This window comes from Phalangium opilio, unplaced genomic scaffold, assembly GCF_054372755.1.
Source record: "Phalangium opilio isolate 3A_F unplaced genomic scaffold, DU_Popi_V2 ptg000246l_1, whole genome shotgun sequence".
Taxonomy (NCBI): domain Eukaryota; kingdom Metazoa; phylum Arthropoda; class Arachnida; order Opiliones; family Phalangiidae; genus Phalangium; species Phalangium opilio.
In genome coordinates, this window is record NW_028324225.1 from 1,450,210 (window position 1) to 1,469,832 (window position 19,623).

The 19,623-nt window shown below is 40.1% G+C and overlaps 41 non-coding genes across 41 annotated transcripts; all 41 read left to right on the top strand.

Annotated features, from left to right (window-relative positions):
• Positions 1 to 1,430: 1,430 nt before the first annotated feature.
• On the top strand, positions 1,431 to 1,503 carry TRNAR-ACG (transfer RNA arginine (anticodon ACG)). The gene has a single exon. It is a non-coding gene; the product is annotated as a tRNA-Arg (tRNA).
• A 412-nt stretch (positions 1,504 to 1,915) lies between these two features.
• On the top strand, positions 1,916 to 1,988 carry TRNAR-ACG (transfer RNA arginine (anticodon ACG)). Its single transcript has one exon. It is a non-coding gene; the product is annotated as a tRNA-Arg (tRNA).
• Positions 1,989 to 3,845: 1,857 nt separating this feature from the next.
• Positions 3,846 to 3,918, top strand: TRNAR-ACG (transfer RNA arginine (anticodon ACG)). The gene has a single exon. It is a non-coding gene; the product is annotated as a tRNA-Arg (tRNA).
• A 405-nt stretch (positions 3,919 to 4,323) lies between these two features.
• On the top strand, positions 4,324 to 4,396 carry TRNAR-UCG (transfer RNA arginine (anticodon UCG)). Its single transcript has one exon. It is a non-coding gene; the product is annotated as a tRNA-Arg (tRNA).
• A 735-nt stretch (positions 4,397 to 5,131) lies between these two features.
• TRNAR-UCG (transfer RNA arginine (anticodon UCG)) lies at positions 5,132 to 5,204 on the top strand. Its single transcript has one exon. It is a non-coding gene; the product is annotated as a tRNA-Arg (tRNA).
• Positions 5,205 to 5,289: 85 nt separating this feature from the next.
• On the top strand, positions 5,290 to 5,362 carry TRNAR-UCG (transfer RNA arginine (anticodon UCG)). The gene has a single exon. It is a non-coding gene; the product is annotated as a tRNA-Arg (tRNA).
• A 91-nt stretch (positions 5,363 to 5,453) lies between these two features.
• On the top strand, positions 5,454 to 5,526 carry TRNAR-ACG (transfer RNA arginine (anticodon ACG)). Its single transcript has one exon. It is a non-coding gene; the product is annotated as a tRNA-Arg (tRNA).
• A 570-nt stretch (positions 5,527 to 6,096) lies between these two features.
• On the top strand, positions 6,097 to 6,169 carry TRNAL-AAG (transfer RNA leucine (anticodon AAG)). Its single transcript has one exon. It is a non-coding gene; the product is annotated as a tRNA-Leu (tRNA).
• A 91-nt stretch (positions 6,170 to 6,260) lies between these two features.
• TRNAR-ACG (transfer RNA arginine (anticodon ACG)) lies at positions 6,261 to 6,333 on the top strand. The gene has a single exon. It is a non-coding gene; the product is annotated as a tRNA-Arg (tRNA).
• A 249-nt stretch (positions 6,334 to 6,582) lies between these two features.
• On the top strand, positions 6,583 to 6,655 carry TRNAR-ACG (transfer RNA arginine (anticodon ACG)). The gene has a single exon. It is a non-coding gene; the product is annotated as a tRNA-Arg (tRNA).
• An 892-nt stretch (positions 6,656 to 7,547) lies between these two features.
• On the top strand, positions 7,548 to 7,620 carry TRNAR-UCG (transfer RNA arginine (anticodon UCG)). The gene has a single exon. It is a non-coding gene; the product is annotated as a tRNA-Arg (tRNA).
• An 86-nt stretch (positions 7,621 to 7,706) lies between these two features.
• Positions 7,707 to 7,779, top strand: TRNAR-UCG (transfer RNA arginine (anticodon UCG)). The gene has a single exon. It is a non-coding gene; the product is annotated as a tRNA-Arg (tRNA).
• Positions 7,780 to 7,870: 91 nt separating this feature from the next.
• On the top strand, positions 7,871 to 7,943 carry TRNAR-ACG (transfer RNA arginine (anticodon ACG)). Its single transcript has one exon. It is a non-coding gene; the product is annotated as a tRNA-Arg (tRNA).
• Positions 7,944 to 8,192: 249 nt separating this feature from the next.
• On the top strand, positions 8,193 to 8,265 carry TRNAR-UCG (transfer RNA arginine (anticodon UCG)). Its single transcript has one exon. It is a non-coding gene; the product is annotated as a tRNA-Arg (tRNA).
• Positions 8,266 to 8,350: 85 nt separating this feature from the next.
• On the top strand, positions 8,351 to 8,423 carry TRNAR-UCG (transfer RNA arginine (anticodon UCG)). Its single transcript has one exon. It is a non-coding gene; the product is annotated as a tRNA-Arg (tRNA).
• Positions 8,424 to 8,514: 91 nt separating this feature from the next.
• On the top strand, positions 8,515 to 8,587 carry TRNAR-UCG (transfer RNA arginine (anticodon UCG)). Its single transcript has one exon. It is a non-coding gene; the product is annotated as a tRNA-Arg (tRNA).
• An 86-nt stretch (positions 8,588 to 8,673) lies between these two features.
• Positions 8,674 to 8,746, top strand: TRNAR-UCG (transfer RNA arginine (anticodon UCG)). Its single transcript has one exon. It is a non-coding gene; the product is annotated as a tRNA-Arg (tRNA).
• Positions 8,747 to 8,837: 91 nt separating this feature from the next.
• On the top strand, positions 8,838 to 8,910 carry TRNAR-ACG (transfer RNA arginine (anticodon ACG)). The gene has a single exon. It is a non-coding gene; the product is annotated as a tRNA-Arg (tRNA).
• A 729-nt stretch (positions 8,911 to 9,639) lies between these two features.
• On the top strand, positions 9,640 to 9,712 carry TRNAR-UCG (transfer RNA arginine (anticodon UCG)). Its single transcript has one exon. It is a non-coding gene; the product is annotated as a tRNA-Arg (tRNA).
• An 85-nt stretch (positions 9,713 to 9,797) lies between these two features.
• On the top strand, positions 9,798 to 9,870 carry TRNAR-UCG (transfer RNA arginine (anticodon UCG)). Its single transcript has one exon. It is a non-coding gene; the product is annotated as a tRNA-Arg (tRNA).
• Positions 9,871 to 10,283: 413 nt separating this feature from the next.
• On the top strand, positions 10,284 to 10,360 carry TRNAC-ACA (transfer RNA cysteine (anticodon ACA)). The gene has a single exon. It is a non-coding gene; the product is annotated as a tRNA-Cys (tRNA).
• A 1,041-nt stretch (positions 10,361 to 11,401) lies between these two features.
• Positions 11,402 to 11,474, top strand: TRNAR-UCG (transfer RNA arginine (anticodon UCG)). Its single transcript has one exon. It is a non-coding gene; the product is annotated as a tRNA-Arg (tRNA).
• Positions 11,475 to 11,887: 413 nt separating this feature from the next.
• TRNAC-ACA (transfer RNA cysteine (anticodon ACA)) lies at positions 11,888 to 11,960 on the top strand. Its single transcript has one exon. It is a non-coding gene; the product is annotated as a tRNA-Cys (tRNA).
• Positions 11,961 to 12,051: 91 nt separating this feature from the next.
• Positions 12,052 to 12,124, top strand: TRNAR-UCG (transfer RNA arginine (anticodon UCG)). Its single transcript has one exon. It is a non-coding gene; the product is annotated as a tRNA-Arg (tRNA).
• An 85-nt stretch (positions 12,125 to 12,209) lies between these two features.
• On the top strand, positions 12,210 to 12,282 carry TRNAR-UCG (transfer RNA arginine (anticodon UCG)). The gene has a single exon. It is a non-coding gene; the product is annotated as a tRNA-Arg (tRNA).
• A 1,215-nt stretch (positions 12,283 to 13,497) lies between these two features.
• TRNAR-UCG (transfer RNA arginine (anticodon UCG)) lies at positions 13,498 to 13,570 on the top strand. Its single transcript has one exon. It is a non-coding gene; the product is annotated as a tRNA-Arg (tRNA).
• Positions 13,571 to 13,655: 85 nt separating this feature from the next.
• On the top strand, positions 13,656 to 13,728 carry TRNAR-UCG (transfer RNA arginine (anticodon UCG)). The gene has a single exon. It is a non-coding gene; the product is annotated as a tRNA-Arg (tRNA).
• Positions 13,729 to 14,141: 413 nt separating this feature from the next.
• TRNAR-ACG (transfer RNA arginine (anticodon ACG)) lies at positions 14,142 to 14,214 on the top strand. Its single transcript has one exon. It is a non-coding gene; the product is annotated as a tRNA-Arg (tRNA).
• A 249-nt stretch (positions 14,215 to 14,463) lies between these two features.
• TRNAR-ACG (transfer RNA arginine (anticodon ACG)) lies at positions 14,464 to 14,540 on the top strand. The gene has a single exon. It is a non-coding gene; the product is annotated as a tRNA-Arg (tRNA).
• A 245-nt stretch (positions 14,541 to 14,785) lies between these two features.
• Positions 14,786 to 14,858, top strand: TRNAR-UCG (transfer RNA arginine (anticodon UCG)). Its single transcript has one exon. It is a non-coding gene; the product is annotated as a tRNA-Arg (tRNA).
• An 85-nt stretch (positions 14,859 to 14,943) lies between these two features.
• Positions 14,944 to 15,016, top strand: TRNAR-UCG (transfer RNA arginine (anticodon UCG)). Its single transcript has one exon. It is a non-coding gene; the product is annotated as a tRNA-Arg (tRNA).
• Positions 15,017 to 15,107: 91 nt separating this feature from the next.
• TRNAR-ACG (transfer RNA arginine (anticodon ACG)) lies at positions 15,108 to 15,180 on the top strand. Its single transcript has one exon. It is a non-coding gene; the product is annotated as a tRNA-Arg (tRNA).
• Positions 15,181 to 15,592: 412 nt separating this feature from the next.
• Positions 15,593 to 15,665, top strand: TRNAR-ACG (transfer RNA arginine (anticodon ACG)). Its single transcript has one exon. It is a non-coding gene; the product is annotated as a tRNA-Arg (tRNA).
• Positions 15,666 to 15,914: 249 nt separating this feature from the next.
• TRNAR-ACG (transfer RNA arginine (anticodon ACG)) lies at positions 15,915 to 15,987 on the top strand. The gene has a single exon. It is a non-coding gene; the product is annotated as a tRNA-Arg (tRNA).
• A 572-nt stretch (positions 15,988 to 16,559) lies between these two features.
• TRNAR-ACG (transfer RNA arginine (anticodon ACG)) lies at positions 16,560 to 16,632 on the top strand. The gene has a single exon. It is a non-coding gene; the product is annotated as a tRNA-Arg (tRNA).
• Positions 16,633 to 17,203: 571 nt separating this feature from the next.
• TRNAR-UCG (transfer RNA arginine (anticodon UCG)) lies at positions 17,204 to 17,276 on the top strand. The gene has a single exon. It is a non-coding gene; the product is annotated as a tRNA-Arg (tRNA).
• Positions 17,277 to 17,362: 86 nt separating this feature from the next.
• On the top strand, positions 17,363 to 17,435 carry TRNAR-UCG (transfer RNA arginine (anticodon UCG)). Its single transcript has one exon. It is a non-coding gene; the product is annotated as a tRNA-Arg (tRNA).
• Positions 17,436 to 17,848: 413 nt separating this feature from the next.
• TRNAR-ACG (transfer RNA arginine (anticodon ACG)) lies at positions 17,849 to 17,921 on the top strand. The gene has a single exon. It is a non-coding gene; the product is annotated as a tRNA-Arg (tRNA).
• A 408-nt stretch (positions 17,922 to 18,329) lies between these two features.
• On the top strand, positions 18,330 to 18,402 carry TRNAR-UCG (transfer RNA arginine (anticodon UCG)). Its single transcript has one exon. It is a non-coding gene; the product is annotated as a tRNA-Arg (tRNA).
• Positions 18,403 to 18,979: 577 nt separating this feature from the next.
• TRNAR-ACG (transfer RNA arginine (anticodon ACG)) lies at positions 18,980 to 19,052 on the top strand. Its single transcript has one exon. It is a non-coding gene; the product is annotated as a tRNA-Arg (tRNA).
• A 408-nt stretch (positions 19,053 to 19,460) lies between these two features.
• TRNAR-UCG (transfer RNA arginine (anticodon UCG)) lies at positions 19,461 to 19,533 on the top strand. The gene has a single exon. It is a non-coding gene; the product is annotated as a tRNA-Arg (tRNA).
• The last annotated feature ends 90 nt before the right edge of the window (positions 19,534 to 19,623 follow it).

The following is a 19,623-nucleotide window of genomic DNA, read 5'->3' on the forward strand; positions in this document are numbered from 1 at the left end:
ACCAGTTGTGAATGTAGCTATCAGAATATACGGTAAACAGCTGAAGCGTAGACTTCATTTCCTGATCTTTTCCCCATTGACTGATTTCCATGTGTCCAAGATTTATCCTTATTGGGTGTAAAATGTCGTCTGCTTTACTGTATATTCGCTATGCTTGGAATACTGCATCAATATTTCGTAAATTTTTACTTCAAAAAAGAGAAATATTTCCAAATCTAGGTAAATAAGTTTGTAGTAGTAGACCTCATGACTCGGAGAGGTAATATTTTGGTTTTCCCAACTTGTTTATATTAGAAGGCAAGAGCTTGTAGCGTAATGGATAACGCGTCTGCCTTCGAAGCAGAAGATTGCAGGTTTGATTCCTGGCAAGCTCTGTGTTTGTTTTAGTAAAAGATCTTTTATGCGTCATAAAAAATGCATAAATACAATGTTTGGAAAAGTTTTTTATATTAGAAGGCAAGGGCTTGTAGCGTAATGGATAACGCGTATGCCTTCGAAGCAGAAGATTGCAGGTTCGAGTCCTGGCAAGCTCGGAATGAACATTTAAAGATGATTATTAGAGTGTAACGGAAGGGAAATCTGTAAAATTGTAATGCTTCAATAGCTTCTAGATAAACACCTAACGGGGTTGTGGCGCAATTGATAACGCGTCTGCCTACGGAGCAGAGGATTCCAGGTTCGAGTCCTAGCAAGCTCGGTGTTTGTTTTAGTAAATGATCTTTTAAACGTCATAATAATGCATAAATACAATGTTTGGAAAAGTTTTTTATATTAGAAGGCAAGGGCTTGTAGCGTAATGGATAACTCCTCTGCCTTCGAAGCAGAAGATTCAGGTTCGGGTCCTGGCAAGCTCGGAATTAACATTTAAAGATGATTATTAGAGTGTAACGGAAGGGAAATCTATAAAATTGCAATGCTTCAATAGCATCTAGATTAACACCTAACGGGCTTGTGGCGCAATTGATAACGCGTCTGCCTACGGAGCAGAGGATTTCAGGTTCGAGTCCTGGCAAGCTCGGTGTTTGTTATAGTAAAGATCTTTATGCGTCATAAAAAATGAATAAATACAATGTTTGGAAAAGCTGTTTATACTACGAAGCAAGAGCTTGTAGCGTAATGGACAAAGCCTCTGGCTTCGGAGCAGAAGATTCCAGGTTCGAGTCCTGGCAAGCTCGGAATTAACATATACAGATGACAATAAGAGTATAACGGAAGGGAAATTTATAATATTGCAATACTTCAATAGCATCTAGAGAAAAAGCTAACGGGCTTGTGGCGTAATGGAAAAAGGCTCTGGCTTCGAAGCAGAAGATTCCAGGTTCGAGTCCAGGCAAGCTCGGAATTAACATTTAAAGATGATTATTAGAGTATAACGGAAGAGAAATCTATAAAATTGCAATGCTTCAATAGCTTCTAGATAAACAGCTAACGGGCTTGTGGCGCAATGGATAACGCGTCTGCCTACGGAGCAGAAGATTCCAGGTTCGAGTCCTGGCAAGCTCGGTCTTTATTATAGTAAAAGATCTTTATGCGTCATAAAAAATGCATAAATACAATGTTTGGAAAAGCTGTTTATACTACGGAGCAAGAGCTTGTAGCGTAATGCATAAAGCCTCTGGCTTCGAAGCAGAAGATTCCAGGTTCGAGTCTACGGAAGCTCGGAATTGACAATTGAAGATGATTAGTAGAGTATAACGGAAGGGAAATCTATAAAATTGCAATGCTCCAATGGCATCTAGGAAAACAGCTAAAGGGCTTGTGGCGCAATGGATATCGCGTCTGCCTTCGAAGCAGAAGATTCAGGTTCGGGTCCTGGCAAGCTCGGAATTAACATTTAAAGATGATTATTAGAGTGTAACGGAAGGGAAATCTATAAAATTGCCATGCTTCAATAGCATCTAGATAAACACCTAACGGGCTTGTGGCGCAATGGATAACGCGTCTGCCTACGGAGCAGAAGATTCCAGGTTCGAGTCCTGGCAAGCTCGGTCTTTATTATAGTAAAAGATCTTTATGGGTCATAAAAAATGCATAAAAACAATGTTTGGAAAAGCTGTTTATACTACGGAGCAAGAGCTTGTAGCGTAATGGACAAAGCCTCTGGCTTCAAGCAGAAGATTCCAGGTTCGAGTCCTGGCAAGCTCGGAATTAACATATACAGATGATAATAAGAGTATAACGGAAGGGAAATTTATAATATTGCAAAACTTCAATAGCATCTAGAGAAAAAGCTAACGGGCTTGTGGCGTAATGGACAAAGGCTCTGGCTTCGAAGCAGAAGATTCCAGGTTCGAGTCCAGGCAAGCTCGGAATTAACATTTAAAGATGATTATTAGAGTATAACGGAAGAGAAATCTATAAAATTGCAATGCTTCAATGGCATCTAGGTAAACAGCTAACGGGCTTGTGGCGCAATGGATAACGCGTCTGCCTACGGAGAAGAAGATTGCAGGTTCGAGTCCAGGCAAGCTCGGTCTTTATTTTAGTAAAAGATCTTTATGCGTCATAAAAAATGCATAAATACAAGGTTTGGAAAAGCTGTTTATACTACGGAGCAAGAGCTTGTAGCGTAATGGACAAAGCCTCTGGCTTCGAAGCAGAAGATTCCAGGTTCGGGTCTTGGCGAGCTCGGTCTTTATTTTAGTAAAAGATCTTTATGCGTCATAAAAAATGCATAAATACAATGTTTGGAAAAGCTGTTTATACTACGGAGCAAGAGCTTGTAGCGTAATGGACAAAGCCTCTGGCTTCGATGCAGAAGATTCCAGGTTCGAGTCTACGCAAGCTCGGAATTAACATTTAAAGATGATTATTAAAGTATAACGGAAGGGAAATCTATAAAATTGCAATGCTCCAATGGCATCTAGGTAAACAGCTAACGGGCTTGTGGCGCAATGGATAACGTGTCTGCCTACGGAGCAGAAGATTCCAGGTTCGAGTCCAGGCAAGCTCGATCTTTATTTTAGTAAAGATCTTTATGCGTCATAAAAAATGAATAAATACAATGTTTGGAAAAGCTGTTTATACTACGGAGCAAGAGCTTGTAGCGTAATGGACAAAGCCTCTGGCTTCGAAGCAGAAGATTCCAGGTTCGGGTCCTGGCGAGCTCGGTCTTTATTTTAGTAAAAGATCTTTATGCGTCATAAAAAATGCATAAATACAATGTTTGGAAAATCTGTTTATACTACGGAGCAAGAGCTTGTAGCGTAATGGACAAAGCCTCTGGCTTCGAAGCAGAAGATTCCAGGTTCGAGTCCTGGCAAGCTCGGAATTAACATTTAAAGATGATTATTAGATTATAACGGAAGGGAAATCTATAAAATTGCAATGCTTCAATGGCATCTAGGTAAACAGCTAACGGGCTTGTGGCGCAATGGATAACGCGTCTGCCTACGGAGAAGAAGATTCCAGGTTCGGGTCCTGGCGAGCTCGGTCTTTATTTTAGTAAAAGATCTTTATGCGTCATAAAAAATGCATAAATACATTGTTTGGAAAAGCTGTTTATACTACGGAGCAAGAGCTTGTAGCGTAATGGACAAAGCCTCTGGCTTCGAAGCAGAAGATTCCAGGTTCGAGTCCTGGCAAGCTCGGAATTAACATATACAGATGATAATAAGAGTATAACGGAAGGGAAATTTATAATATTGCAATACTTCAATAGCATCTAGAGAAAAAGCTAACGGGCTTGTGGCGTAATGGACAAAGGCTCTGGCTTCGAAGCAGAAGATTCCAGGTTCGAGACCAGGCAAGCTCGGAATTAACATTTAAAGATGATTATTAGAGTATAACGGAAGAGAAATCTATAAAATTGCAATGCTTCAATAGCTTCTAGATAAACAGCTAACGGGCTTGTGGCGCAATGGATAACGCGTCTGCCTACGGAGCAGAAGATTCCAGGTTCGAGTCCTGGCAAGCTCGGTCTTTTTATAGTAAAAGATCTTTATGCGTCATAAAAAATGCATAAATACAATGTTTGGAAAAGCTGTTTATACTAGGGAGCAAGAGCTTGTAGCGTAATGGACAAAGCCTGTGGCTTCGATGCAGAAGATTCCAGGTTCGAGTCTACGCAAGCTCGGAATTAACATTTAAAGATGATTATTAAAGTATAACGGAAGGGAAATCAATAAAATTGCAATGCTCCAATGGCATCTAGGTAAACATCTAACGGGCTTGTGTCGCAATGGATAACGTGTCTGCCTACGGAGCAGGAGATTCCAGGTTCGAGTCCAGGCAAGCTCGATCTTTATTTTAGTAGAGATCTTTATGCGTCATAAAAAATGAATAAATACAATGTTTGGAAAAGCTGTTTATACCACGGAGCAAGAGCTTGTAGCGTAATGGATAACGCGTCTGCCTTCGAAGCAGAAGATTCCAGGTTCGAGTCCTGGCAAGCTCGTAATTAACATTTAAAGATGATTATTGGAGTGTAACGGAAGGGAAATCTGTAAAATTGCCATGCTTCAATTGCATCTAGATAAACACCTAACGGGCTTGTGGCGCAATGGATAACGCGACTGCCTACGGAGCCAAAGATTCCAGGTTCGAGTCCTGGTAAGATCGGTCTTTATTTTAGTAAAAGATCTTTATGCGTCATAAAAAATGCATAAATACAATGTTTGGAAAAGCTGTTTATACTACGAAGCAAGAGCTTGTAGCGTAATGGACAAAGCTTCTGGCTTCGAAGCAGAAGATTCCAGGTTCGAGTCCTGGCAAGCTCGGTCTTTATTATAGTAAAAGATCTTTATGCGTCATAAAAAATGCATAAATACAATGTTTGGAAAAGCTGTTTATACTACGGAGCAAGAGCTTGTAGCGTAATGGACAAAGCCTCTGGCTTCGAAGCAGAAGATTCCAGGTTCGAGTCCTGGCAAGCTCGGAATTAACATATACAGATGATAATAAGAGTATAACGGAAGGGAAATTTATAATATTGCAAGACTTCAATAGCATCTAGAGAAAAAGCTAACGGGCTTGTGGCGTAATGGACAAAGGCTCTGGCTTCGAAGCAGAAGATTTCAGGTTCTTGTCCAGGCAAGCTCGGAATTAACATTTAAAGATGATTATTAGAGTATAACGGAAGAGAAATCTATAAAATTGCAATGCTTCAATGGCATCTAGGTAAACAGCTAACGGGCTTGTGGCGCAATGGATAACGCGTCTGCCTTCGAAGCAGAAGATTCCAGGTTCGAGTCCTGGCAAGCTCGGTGTTTGTTTTAATAAAAGATGTTTTATGCGTCATAAAAAATGCATAAATACAATGTTTGGAAAAGTTTTTTTATTAGAAGGCAAGGGTTTGTAGCGTAATGGATAACGCGTCTGCCTTCGAAGCAGAAGATTCCAGGTTCGAGTCCAGGCAAGCTCGGAATTAACATTTAAAGATGATTATTAGAGTATAACGGAAGAGAAATCTATAAAATTGCAATGCTTCAATAGCTTCTAGATAAACAGCTAACGGGCTTGTGGCGCAATGGATAACGCGTCTGCCTACGGAGCAGAAGATTCCAGGTTCGAGTCCTGGCAAGCTCGGTCTTTATTATAGTAAAAGATCTTTATGGGTCATAAAAAATGAATAAATACAATGTTTGGAAAAGCTGTTTATACTACGGAGCAAGAGCTTGTAGCGTAATGGATAAAGCCTCTGGCTTCGAAGCAGAAGATTCCAGGTTCGAGTCCAGGCAAGCTCGGAATTAACATTTAAAGATGATTATTAGAGTATAACGGAAGAGAAATCTATAAAATTGCAATGCTTCAATAGCTTCTAGATAAACAGCTAACGGGCTTGTGGCGCAATGGATAACGCGTCTGCCTACGGAGAAGAAGATTCCAGGTTCGAGTCCAGGCAAGCTCGATCTTTACTTTAGTAAAGATCTTTATGCGTCATAAAAAATGAATAAATACAATGTTTGGAAAAGCTTTTTATACTACGGAGCAAGAGCTTGTAGCGTAATGGACAAAGCCTCTGGCTTCGAAGCAGAAGATTCCAGGTTCGAGTCCTGGCAAGCTCGGAATTAACATATACAGATGATAATAAGAGTGAAACGGAAGGGAAATTTATAATATTGCAATACTTCAATAGCATCTAGATAAAAAGCTAACGGGCTTGTGGTGCAATGGATAACGCGTCTGCCTAAGAAGCAGAAGATTCCAGGTTCGAGTCCAGGCAAGCTCGGAATTAACATTTAAAGATGATTATTAGAGTACAACGGAAGAGAAATCTATAAAATTGCAATGCTTCAATAGCTTCTAGATAAACAGCTAACGGGCTTGTGGCGCAATGGATAACGCCTCTGCCTACGGAGCAGAAGATTCCAGGTTCGAGTCCTGGCAAGCTCGGTCTTTATTATAGTAAAAGATCTTTATGCGTCATAAAAAATGAATAAATACAATGTTTGGAAAAGCTGTTTATACTACGGAGCAAGAGCTTGTAGCGTAATGGATAAAGCCTCTGGCTTCGAAGCAGAAGATTCCAGGTTCGAGTCCAGGCAAGCTCGGAATTAACATTTAAAGATTATTATTAGAGTATAACGGAAGAGAAATCTATAAAATTGCAATGCTTCAATAGCTCCTAGATAAACAGCTAACGGGCTTGTGGCGCAATGGATAACGCGTCTGCCTACGGAGCAGAAGATTCCAGGTTCGAGTCCAGGCAAGCTCGATCTTTATTTTAGTAAAGATCTTTATGCGTCATAAAAAATGAATAAATACAATGTTTGGAAAAGCTGTCTATACTACGGAGCAAGAGCTTGTAGCGTAATGGATAAAGCCTCTGGCTTCGAAGCAGATGATTCCAGGTTCGAGTCCTGGCAAGCTCGGAATTAACATATACAGATGATAATAAGAGTATAACGGAAGGGAAATTTATAATATTGCAATACTTCAATAGCATCTAGGGAAAAAGCTAACGGGCTTGTGGCGTAATGGACAAAGGCTCTGGCATCGAAGCAGAAGATTCCAGGTTCGAGACCAGGCAAGCTCGGAATTAACATTTAAAGATGATTATTAGATTATAACGGAAGGGAAATCTATAAAATTGCAATGCTTTAATGTCATCTAGGTAAACAGCTAACGGGCTTGTGGCGCAATGGATAACGCGTCTGCCTACGGAGAAGAAGATTGTAGGTTCGAGTCCAGGCAAGCTCGGTCTTTATTTTAGTAAAAGATCTTTATGCGTCATAAAAAATGCATAAATACAAGGTTTGGAAAAGCTGTTTATACTACGGAGCAAGAGCTTGTAGCGTAATGGACAAAGCCTCTGGCTTCGAAGCAGAAGATTCCAGGTTCGAGTCCTGGCTAGCTCGGTCTTTATTTTAGTAAAAGATCTTTATGCGTCATAAAAAATGCATAAATACAATGTTTGGAAAAGCTGTTTATACTACGGAGCAAGAGCTTGTAGCGTAATGGACAAAGCCTCTGGCGTCGATGCAGAAGATTCCAGGTTCGAGTCTACGCAAGCTCGGAATTAACATTTAAAGATGATTATTAAAGCATAACGGAAGGGAAATCTATAAAATTGCAATGCTCCAATGGCATCTAGGTAAACAGCTAACGGGCTTGTGGCGCAATGGATAACGCGTCTGCCTTCGAAGCAGAAGCTTACAGGTTCGAGTCCTGGCAAGCTCGGTGTTTGTTTTAATAAAAGATCTTTTACGCGTCATAAAAAATGCATAAATACAATGTTTGGAAAAGTTTTTTATATAAGAAGGCAAGGGTTTGTAGCGTAATGGATAACGCGTCTGCCTTCGAAGCAGAAGATTCCAGGTTCGAGTCCTGTTAAACTCGGAATTAATATTTAAAGATGATTATTAGAGTGTAACGGAAGGGAAATCTATAAAATTGCCATGCTTCAATAGCATCTAGTTAAACACCTAACGGGCTTGTGGCGCAATGGATAACGCGTCTGCCCACGGAGCAGAAGATTCCAGGTTCGAGTCCTGGCAAGCTCGGTCTTTATTATAGTAAAAGATCTTTATGCGTCATAAAAAATGCATAAATACAATGTTTGGAAAAGCTGTTTAAATTACGGAGCAAGAGCTTGTAGCGTAATGGATAAAACCTCTGGCTTCGAAGCAGAAGATTCCAGGTTCGAGTCTACAAAAGTTCGGAATTAACATTTAAAGATGGTTATTAGAGTATAACGGAAGGGATATCTATAAAATTCCAATGCTTCAATGGCATCTAGGTAAACAGCTAACGGGCTTGTGGCGCAATGGATAACGCGTCTGCCTTCGAAGCAAAAGATTCCAGGTTCGAGTCCTGGCAAGATCGGTCTTTATTGTAGTAAAAGATCTTTATGCGTCATAAAAAATGCATAAATACAATGTTTGGAAAAGTTTTTTATATTAGAAGTCAAGGGTTTGTAGCGTAATGGATAACGCGTCTGCCTTCGAAGCAGAAGATTCCAGGTTCGAGTCCTGGCAAGCTCGGAATTAACATTTAAAGATGATTATTAGAGTATAACGGAAGAGAAATCTATAAAATTGCAATGCTTCAATGTCATCTAGGTAAACAGCTAACGGGCTTGTGGCGCAATGGATAACGCGTCTGCCTTCGAAGCAGAAGCTTCCAGGTTCGAGTCCTGGCAAGCTCGGTGTTTGTTTTAATAAAAGATCTTTTATGCGTCATAAAAAATGCATAAATACAATGTTTGGAAAAGTTTTTTATATTAGAAGTCAAGGGTTTGTAGCGTAATGGATAACGCGTCTGCCTTCGAAGCAGAAGATTCCAGGTTCGAGTCCTGGCAAGCTCGGAATTAACATTTAAAGATGATTATTAGAGTGTAACGGAAGGGAAATCTGTAAAATTGCAATGCTTCAATAGCTTCTAGATAAACAGCTAACGGGCTTGTGGCGCAATGGATAACGCGTCTGCCTACGGAGCAGAAGATTCCAGGTTCGAGTCTTGGCAAGCTCGGTCTTTATTGTAGTAAAAGATCTTTATGCGTCATAAAAAATGCATAAATACAATGTTTGGAAAAGCTGTTTATACTACGGAGCAAGAGATTGTAGCGTAATGGACAAAGCCTCTGGCTTCGAAGCAGAAGATTCCAGGTTCGAGTCCTGGCAAGCTCGAAATTAACATTTAAAGATGATTATTAGAGTATAACGGAAGAGAAATCTATAAAATTGCAATGCTTCAATGTCATCTAGGTAAACAGCTAACGGGCTTGTGGCGCAATGGATAACGCGTCTGCCTACGGAGAAGAAGATTGTAGGTTCGAGTCCAGGCAAGCTCGGTCTTTATTTTAGTAAAAGATCTTTATGCGTCATAAAAAATGCATAAATACAAGGTTTGGAAAAGCTGTTTATACTACGGAGCAAGAGCTTGTAGCGTAATGGACAAAGCCTCTGGCTTCGAAGCAGAAGATTCCAGGTTCGAGTCCTGGCTAGCTCGGTCTTTATTTTAGTAAAAGATCTTTATGCGTCATAAAAAATGCATAAATACAATGTTTGGAAAAGCTGTTTATACTACGGAGCAAGAGCTTGTAGCGTAATGGACAAAGCCTCTGGCGTCGATGCAGAAGATTCCAGGTTCGAGTCTACGCAAGCTCAGAATTAACATTTAAAGATGATTATTAAAGCATAACGGAAGGGAAATCTATAAAATTGCAATGCTCCAATGGCATCTAGGTAAACAGCTAACGGGCTTGTGGCGCAATGGATAACGCGTCTGCCTTCGAAGCAGAAGATTCCAGGTTCGAGTCCTGGCAAGCTCGGTGTTTGTTTTAATAAAAGATCTTTTATGCGTCATAAAAATGCATAAATACAATGTTTGGAAAAGTTTTTTATATAAGAAGGCAAGGGTTTGTAGCGTAATGGATAACGCGTCTGCCTTCGAAGCAGAAGATTCCAGGTTCGAGTCCTGGCAAACTCGGAATTAATATTTAAAGATGATTATTAGAGTGTAACGGAAGGGAAATCTATAAAATTGCCATGCTTCAATAGCATCTAGTTAAACACCTAACGGGCTTGTGGCGCAATGGATAACGCGTCTGCCTACGGAGCAAAAGATTCCAGGTTCGAGTCCTGGCAAGATCGGTCTTTATTTTAGTAAAAGATCTTTATGCGTCATAAAAAATGCATAAATACAATTTTTGGAAAAGTTGTTTATACTACGGAGCAAGAGCTTGTAGCGTAATGGACAAAGGCTCTGGCTTCGAAGCAGAAGATTCCAGGTTCGAGTCCACGCAAGCTCGGAATTAACATTTAAAGATGATTATTAGAGTATAACGGAAGAGAAATCTATAAAATTGCAATGCTTCTATAGCTTCTAGATAAACAGCTAACGGGCTTGTGGCGCAATGGATAACGCGTCTGCCTACAGAGCAGAAGATTCCAGGTTCGAGTCCTGGCAAGCTGGGTCTTTATTATAGTAAAAGATCTTTATGTGTCATAAAAAATGCATAAATACAATGTTTGGAAAAGCTGTTTATACTACGGAGCAAGAGCTTGTAGCGTAATGGATAAAGCCTCTGGCTTCGAAGCAGAAGATTCCAGCTTCGAGTCCTGGCAAGCTCGAAATTAACATTTAAAGATGATTATTAGAGTATAACGGAAGAGAAATCTATAAAATTGCAATGCTTCAATGTCATCTAGGTAAACAGCTAACGGGCTTGTGGCGCAATGGATAACGCGTCTGCCTACGGAGAAGAAGATTGTAGGTTCGAGTCCAGGCAAGCTCGGTCTTTATTTTAGTAAAAGATCTTTATGCGTCATAAAAAATGCATAAATACAAGGTTTGGAAAAGCTGTTTATACTACGGAGCAAGAGCTTGTAGCGTAATGGATAAAGCCTCTGGCTTCGAAGCAGAAGATTCCAGGTTCGAGTCCAGGCAAGCTCGGAATTAACATTTAAAGATGATTATTAGATTATAACGGAAGGGAAATCTATAAAATTGCAATGCTTCAATGTCATCTAGGTAAACAGCTAACGGGCATGTGGCGCAATGAATAACGCGTCTGCCTACGGAGAAGAAGATTGTAGGTTCGAGTCCAGGCAAGCTCGGTCTTTATTTTAGTAAAAGATCTTTATGCGTCATAAAAAATGCATAAATACAAGGTTTGGAAAAGCTGTTTATCCTACGGAGCAAGAGCTTGTAGCGTAATGGACAAAGCCTCTGGCTTCGAAGCAGAAGATTCCAGGTTCGAGTCCTGGCTAGCTCGGTCTTTATTTTAGTAAAAGATCTTTATGCGTCATAAAAAATGCATAAATACAAGGTTTGGAAAAGCTGTTTATCCTACGGAGCAAGAGCTTGTAGCGTAATGGACAAAGCCTCTGGCTTCGAAGCAGAAGATTCCAGGTTCGAGTCCTGGCAAGATCGGTCTTTATTTTAGTAAAAGATCTTTATGCGTCATAAAAAATGCATAAATACAATTTTTGGAAAAGTTTTTTATATAAGAAGGCAAGGGTTTGTAGCGTAATGGATAACGCGTCTGCCTTCGAAGCAGAAGATTCCAGGTTCGAGTCCTGGCAAACTCGGAATTAATATTTAAAGATGATTATTAGAGTGTAACGGAAGGGAAATCTATAAAATTGCCATGCTTCAATAGCATCTAGTTAAACACCTAACGGGCTTGTGGCGCAATGGATAACGCGTCTGCCTACGGAGCAAAAGATTCCAGGTTCGAGTCCTGGCAAGATCGGTCTTTATTTTAGTAAAAGATCTTTATGCGTCATAAAAAATGCATAAATACAATTTTTGGAAAAGTTGTTTATACTACGGAGCAAGAGCTTGTAGCGTAATGGACAAAGGCTCTGGCTTCGAAGCAGAAGATTCCAGGTTCGAGTCCACGCAAGCTCGGAATTAACATTTAAAGATGATTATTAGAGTATAACGGAAGAGAAATCTATAAAATTGCAATGCTTCTATAGCTTCTAGATAAACAGCTAACGGGCTTGTGGCGCAATGGATAACGCGTCTGCCTACAGAGCAGAAGATTCCAGGTTCGAGTCCAGGCAAGCTCAGAATTAACATTTAAAGATGATTATTAAAGCATAACGGAAGGGAAATCTATAAAATTGCAATGCTCCAATGGCATCTAGGTAAACAGCTAACGGGCTTGTGGCGCAATGGATAACGCGTCAGCCTTCGAAGCAGAAGATTCCAGGTTCGAGTCCTGGCAAGCTCGGTGTTTGTTTTAATAAAAGATCTTTTATGCGTCATAAAAATGCATAAATACAATGTTTGGAAAAGTTTTTTATATAAGAAGGCAAGGGTTTGTAGCGTAATGGATAACGCGTCTGCCTTCGAAGCAGAAGATTCCAGGTTCGAGTCCTGGCAAACTCGGAATTAATATTTAAAGATGATTATTAGAGTGTAACGGAAGGGAAATCTATAAAATTGCCATGCTTCAATAGCATCTAGTTAAACACCTAACGGGCTTGTGGCGCAATGGATAACGCGTCTGCCTACGGAGCAAAAGATTCCAGGTTCGAGTCCTGGCAAGATCGGTCTTTATTTTAGTAAAAGATCTTTATGCGTCATAAAAAATGCATAAATACAATGTTTGGAAAAGCTGTTTAAATTACGGAGCAAGAGCTTGTAGCGTAATGGATAAAACCTCTGGCTTCGAAGCAGAAGATTCCAGGTTCGAGTCTACGCAAGTTCGGAATTAACATTTAAAGATGATTATTGGAGTGTAACGGAAGGGAAATCTGTAAAATTGCCATGCTTCAATAGCATCTAGATAAACACCTAGCGGGCTTGTGGCGCAATGGATTACGCGTCTGCCTACGGAGAAGAAGATTGTAGGTTCGAGTCCAGGCAAGCTCGGTCTTTATTTTAGTAAAAGATCTTTATGCGTCATAAAAAATGCATAAATACAAGGTTTGGAAAAGCTGTTGATACTACGGAGCAAGAGCTTGTAGCGTAATGGATAAAGCCTCTGGCTTCGAAGCAGAAGATTCCAGGTTCGAGTCCAGGCAAGCTCGGAATTAACATTTAAAGATGATTATTAGATTATAACGGAAGGGAAATCTATAAAATTGCAATGCTTCAATGTCATCTAGGTAAACAGCTAACGGGCTTGTGGCGCAATGGATAACGCGTCTGCCTACGGAGAAGAAGATTGTAGGTTCGAGTCCAGGCAAGCTCGGTCTTTATTTTAGTAAAAGATCTTTATGCGTCATAAAAAATGCATAAATACAAGGTTTGGAAAAGCTGTTTATACTACGGAGCAAGAGCTTGTAGCGTAATGGACAAAGCCTCTGGCTTCGAAGCAGAAGATTCCAGGTTCGAGTCCTGGCTAGCTCGGTCTTTATTTTAGTAAAAGATCTTTATGCGTCATAAAAAATGCATAAATACAATGTTTGGAAAAGCTGTTTATACTACGGAGCAAGAGCTTGTAGCGTAATGGACAAAGCCTCTGGCGTCGATGCAGAAGATTCCAGGTTCGAGTCTACGCAAGCTCAGAATTAACATTTAAAGATGATTATTAAAGCATAACGGAAGGGAAATCTATAAAATTGCAATGCTCCAATGGCATCTAGGTAAACAGCTAACGGGCTTGTGGCGCAATGGATAACGCGTCTGCCTTCGAAGCAGAAGATTCCAGGTTCGAGTCCTGGCAAGCTCGGTGTTTGTTTTAATAAAATATCTTTTATGCGTCATAAAAATGCATAAATACAATGTTTGGAAAAGTTTTTTATATAAGAAGGCAAGGGTTTGTAGCGTAATGGATAACGCGTCTGCCTTCGAAGCAGAAGATTCCAGGTTCGAGTCCTGGCAAACTCGGAATTAATATTTAAAGATGATTATTAGAGTGTAACGGAAGGGAAATCTATAAAATTGCCATGCTTCAATAGCATCTAGTTAAACACCTAACGGGCTTGTGGCGCAATGGATAACGCGTCTGCCTACGGAGCAAAAGATTCCAGGTTCGAGTCCTGGCAAGATCGGTCTTTATTTTAGTAAAAGATCTTTATGCGTCATAAAAAATGCATAAATACAATTTTTGGAAAAGTTGTTTATACTACCGAGCAAGAGCTTGTAGCGTAATGGACAAAGGCTCTGGCTTCGAAGCAGAAGATTCCAGGTTCGAGTCCACGCAAGCTCGGAATTAACATTTAAAGATGATTATTAGAGTATAACGGAAGAGAAATCTATAAAATTGCAATGCTTCTATAGCTTCTAGATAAACAGCTAACGGGCTTGTGGCGCAATGGATAACGCGTCTGCCTACGGAGCAGAAGATTCCAGGTTCGAGTCCTGGCAAGCTCGGTCTTTATTGTAGTAAAAGATCTTTATGCGTCATAAAAAATGCATAAATACAATGTTTGGAAAAGCTGTTTATACTACGGAGCAAGAGATTGTAGCGTAATGGACAAAGCCTCTGGCTTCGAAGCAGAAGATTCCAGGTTCGAGTCCTGGCAAGCTCGAAATTAACATTTAAAGATGATTATTAGAGTATAACGGAAGAGAAATCTATAAAATTGCAATGCTTCAATAGCTTCTAGATAAACAGCTAACGGGCTTGTGGCGCAATGGATAACGCGTCTGCCTACGGAGCAGAAGATTCCAGGTTCGAGTCCTGGCAAGCTGGGTCTTTATTATAGTAAAAGATCTTTATGTGTCATAAAAAATGCATAAATACAATGTTTGGAAAAGCTGTTTATACTACGGAGCAAGAGCTTGTAGCGTAATGGATAAAGCCTCTGGCTTCGAAGCAGAAGATTCCAGCTTCGAGTCCAGGCAAGCTCGGAATTAACATTTAAAGATGATTATTAGATTATAACGGAAGGGAAATCTATAAAATTGCAATGCTTCAATGGCATCTAGGTAAACAGCTAACGGGCTTGTGGCGCAATGGATAACGCGTCTGCCTTCGAAGCAGAAGATTCCAGGTTCGAGTCCTGGCAAGCTCGGTGTTTGTAATAATAAAAGATCTTTTATGCGTCATAAAAAATGCATAAATACAATGTTTGGAAAAGTTTTTATATTAGAAGGCACGGGTTTGTAGCGTAATGGATAACGCGTCTGCCTTCGAAGCAGAAGATTCCAGGTTCGAGTTCTGGCAAGCTCGGAATTAACATTTAAAGATGATTATTGGGGTGTAACGGAAGGGAAATCTGTAAAATTGCCATGCTTCAATAGCATCTAGATAAACACCTAACGGGCTTGTGGCGCAATGGATAACGTGTCTGCCTACGGAGCAGAAGATTCCAGGTTCGAGTCCTGGCAAGCTCGGTCTTTATTATAGTAAAGATCTTTATGCGTCATAAAAAATGCATAAATACAATGTTTGGAAAAGCTGTTTATACTACGAAGCAAGAGCTTGTAGCGTAATGGACAAAGCCTCTGGCTTCGAAGCAGAAGATTCCAGGTTCGAGTCCTGGCAAGCTCGGAATTAACATATACAGATGATAATAAGAGTATAACGGAAGGGAAATTTATAATATTGCAAGACTTCAATAGCATCTAGAGAAAAAGCTAACGGGCTTGTGGCGTAATGGACAAAGGCTCTGGCTTCGAAGCAGAAGATTCCAGGTTCGAGTCCAGGCAAGCTCGGAATTAACATTTAAAGATGATTATTAGAGTATAACGGAAGAGAAATCTATAAAATTGCAATGCTTCAATAGCTTCTAGATAAACAGCTAACGGGCTTGTGGCGCAATGGATAACGCGTCTGCCTACGGAGCAGAAGATTCCAGATTCGAGTCCTGGCAAGCTCGGTCTTTATTATAGTAAAAGATCTTTATGCGTCATAAAAAATGCATAAATACAATGTTTGGAAAAGCTGTTTATACTACGGAGCAAGAGCTTGTAGCGTAATGGATAAAACCTCTGGCTTCGAAGCAGAAGATTCCAGGTTCGAGTCTACGCAAGTTCGGAATTAACATTTAAAGATGATTATTACAGTATAACGGAAGGGATATCTATAAAATTCCAATGCTTCAATAGCATCTAGATAAACAGCTAACGGGCTTGTGGCGCAATGGATAACGCGTCTGCCTACGGAGCAGAAGATTCCAGGTTCGAGTCCTGGCAAGCTCGGTCTTTATTATAGTAAAAGATCTTTATGTGTCATAAAAAATGCATAAATACAATGTTTGGAAAAGCTGTTTATACTACGGAGCAAGAGCTTGTAGCGTAATGGATAAAGCCTCTGGCTTCGAAGCAGAAGATTCCAGGTTCGAGTCCAGGCAAGCTCGGAATTAACATTTAAAGATGATTATTAGATTATAACGGAAGGGAAATCTATAAAATTGCAATGCTTCAATGGCATCTAGGTAAACAGCTAACGGGCTTGTGGCGCAATGGATAACGCGTCTGCCTTCGAAGCAGAAGATTCCAGGTTCCAGTCCTGATAAGCTCGGTGTTTGTTTTAATAAAAGATCTTTTATGCGTCATAAAAAATGCATAAATACAATGTTTGGAAAAGTTTTTTATATTAGAAGGGAAGGATTTGTAGCGTAATGGATAACGCGTCTGCCTTCGAAGCAGAAGATTCCAGGTTCGAGTTCTGGCAAGCTCGGAGTTAACATTTAAAGATGATTATTGGAGTGTAACGGAAGGGAAATCTGTAAAATTGCCATGCTTCAATAGCATCTAGATAAACACCTAACGGGCTTGTGGCGCAATGGATAACGCGTCTGCCTACGGAGCAGAAGATTCCAGGTTCGAGTCCTGGCAAGATCGGTCTTTACTTTAGTAAAAGATCTTTATGCGTCATAAAAAATGCATAAATACAATTTTTGGAAAAGTTGTTCATACTACGGAGCAAGAGCTTGTAGCGTAATGGACAAAGCCTCTGGCTTCGAAGCAGAAGATTCCAGGTTCGAGTCCTTGCAAGCTCGGAATTAACATTTACAGATGATAATAAGAGTAAAACGGAAGGGAAATTTATAATATTGCAATACTTCAGTAGCATCTAGATAAAAAGCTAACGGGCTTGTGGCGCAATGGATAACGCGTCTGCCTTCGAAACTGAAGATTCCAAGTTCGAGTCCTGGCAAGCTCGGTCTTTATTATAGTAAAATATCTTTATGCGTCATAAAAAATGCATAAATACAATGTTTGGAAAAGCTGTTTATACTACGGAGCAAGAGCTTGTAGCGTAATGGATAAAACCTCTGGCTTCGAAGCAGAAGATTCCAGGTTCGAGTCTACGCAAGTTCGGAATTAACATTTAAAGATGATTATTAGAGTATAACGGAAGGGATATCTATAAAATTCCAATGCTTCAATGGCATCTAGGTAAACAGCTAACGGGCTTGTGGCGCAATGGATAACGCGTCTGCCTTCGAAGCAGAAGCTTCCAGGTTCGAATCCTGGCAAGCTCGGTGTTTGTTTTAATAAAAGATCTTTTATGCGTCATAAAAAATGCATAAATACAATGTTTGGAAAAGTTTTTTATATTAGAAGGCAGGGGTTTGTAGCGTAATGGATAACGCGTCTGCCTTCGAAGCAGCAGATTCCAGGTTCGAGTCCTGGCAAGCTCGGAATTAACATTTAAAGATGATTATTGGAGTGTAACGGAAGGGAAATCTGTAAAATTGCCATGCTTCAATAGCATCTTGATAAACACCTAACGGGCTTGTGGCGCAATGGATAACGCGTCTGCCTACGGAGCAAAAGATTCCAGGTTCGAGTCCTGGCAGGATCGGTCTTTATTTTAGTAAAAGATCTTTATGCGTCATAGAAAATGCATAAATACAATTTTTGGAAAAGTTGTTTATACTACGGAGCAAGAGCTTGTAGCGTAATGGACAAAGGCTCTGCCTTCGAAGCAGAAGATTCCAGGTTCGAGTCCAGGCAAGCTCGGAATTAACATTTAAAGATGATTATTAGAGTATAACGGAAGAGAAATCTATAAAATTGCAATGCTTCAATAGCTTCTAGATAAACAGCTAACGGGCTTGTGGCGCAATGGATAACGCGTCTGCCTACGGAGCAGAAGATTCCAGGTTCGAGTCCTGGCAAGCTCGGTCTTTATTATAGTAAAAGATCTTTATGTGTCATAAAAAATGCATAAATACAATGTTTGGAAAAGCTGTTTATACTGCGGAGCAAGAGCTTGTAGCGTAATGGATAAAGCCTCTGGCTTCGAAGCAGAAGATTCCAGGTTCGAGTCCAGGCAAGCTCGGAATTAACATTTAAAGATGATTATTAGATTATAACGGAAGGGAAATCTATAAAATTGCAATGCTTCAATGGCATCTAGGTAAACAGCTAACGGGCTTGTGGCGCGATGGATAACGCGTCTGCCTTCGAAGCAGAAGATTCCAGGTTCCAGTCCTGATAAGCTCGGTGTTTGTTTTAATAAAAGATCTTTTATGCGTCATAAAAAATGCATATATACAATGTTTGGAAAAGTTTTTTATGTTAGAAGGCAAGGGTTTGTAGCGTAATGGATAACGCGTCTGCCTTCGAAGCAGAAGATTCCAGGTTCGAGTCCAGGCAAGCTCGGAATTAACATTTAAAGATGATTATTAGAGTATAACGGAAGAGAAATCTATCAAATTGCAATGCTTCAATAGCTTGTAGATAAACAGCTAACGGGCTTGTGCCGCAATGGATAACAAGTTTGCCTACGGAGCAGAAGATTCCAGGTTCGAGTCCTGGCAAGCTCGGTCTTTATTATAGTAAAAGATCTTTATGCGTCATAAAAAATGCATAAATACAATGTTTGGAAAAGCTGTTTATACTACGGAGCAAGAGCTTGTAGCGTAATGGACAAAGCCTCTGGCTTCGAAGCAGAAGATTCCAGGTTCGAGTCCTGGCAAGCTCGGAATTAACATATACAGATGATAATAAGAGTATAACGGAAGGGAAATTTATAATATTGCAAGACTTCAATAGCATCTAGAGAAAAAGCTAACGGGCTTGTGGCGTAATGGACAAAGGCTCTGGCTTCGAAGCAGAAGATTCCAGGTTCGAGTCCAGGCAAGCTCGGAATTAACATTTAAAGATGATTATTAGAGTATAACGGAAGAGAAATCTATAAAATTGCAATGCTTCAATAGCTTCTAGATAAACAGCTAACGGGCTTGTGGCACAATGGATAACGCGTCTGCCTACGGAGCAGAAGATTCCAGGTTCGAGTCCTGGCAAGCTCGGTCTTTATTATAGTAAAAGATCTTTATGTGTCATAAAAAATGCATAAATACAATGTTTGGAAAAGCTGTTTATACTGCGGAGCAAGAGCTTGTAGCGTAATGGATAAAGCCTCTGGCTTCGAAGCAGAAGATTCCAGGTTCGAGTCCAGGCAAGCTCGGAATTAACATTTAAAGATGATTATTAGATTATAACGGAAGGGAAATCTATAAAATTGCAATGCTTCAATGGCATCTAGGTAAACAGCTAACGGGCTTGTGGCGCGATGGATAACGCGTCTGCCTTCGAAGCAGAAGATTCCAGGTTCCAGTCCTGATAAGCTCGGTGTTTGTTTTAATAAAAGATCTTTTATGCGTCATAAAAAATGCATAAATACAATGTTTGGAAAAGTTTTTTATGTTAGAAGGCAAGGGTTTGTAGCGTAATGGATAACGCGTCTGCCTTCGAAGCAGAAGATTCCAGGTTCGAGTTCTGGCAAGCTCGGAATTAACATTTAAAGATGATTATTGGAGTGTAACGGAAGGGAAATCTGTAAAATTGCCATGCTTCAATAGCATCTAGATAAACACCTAA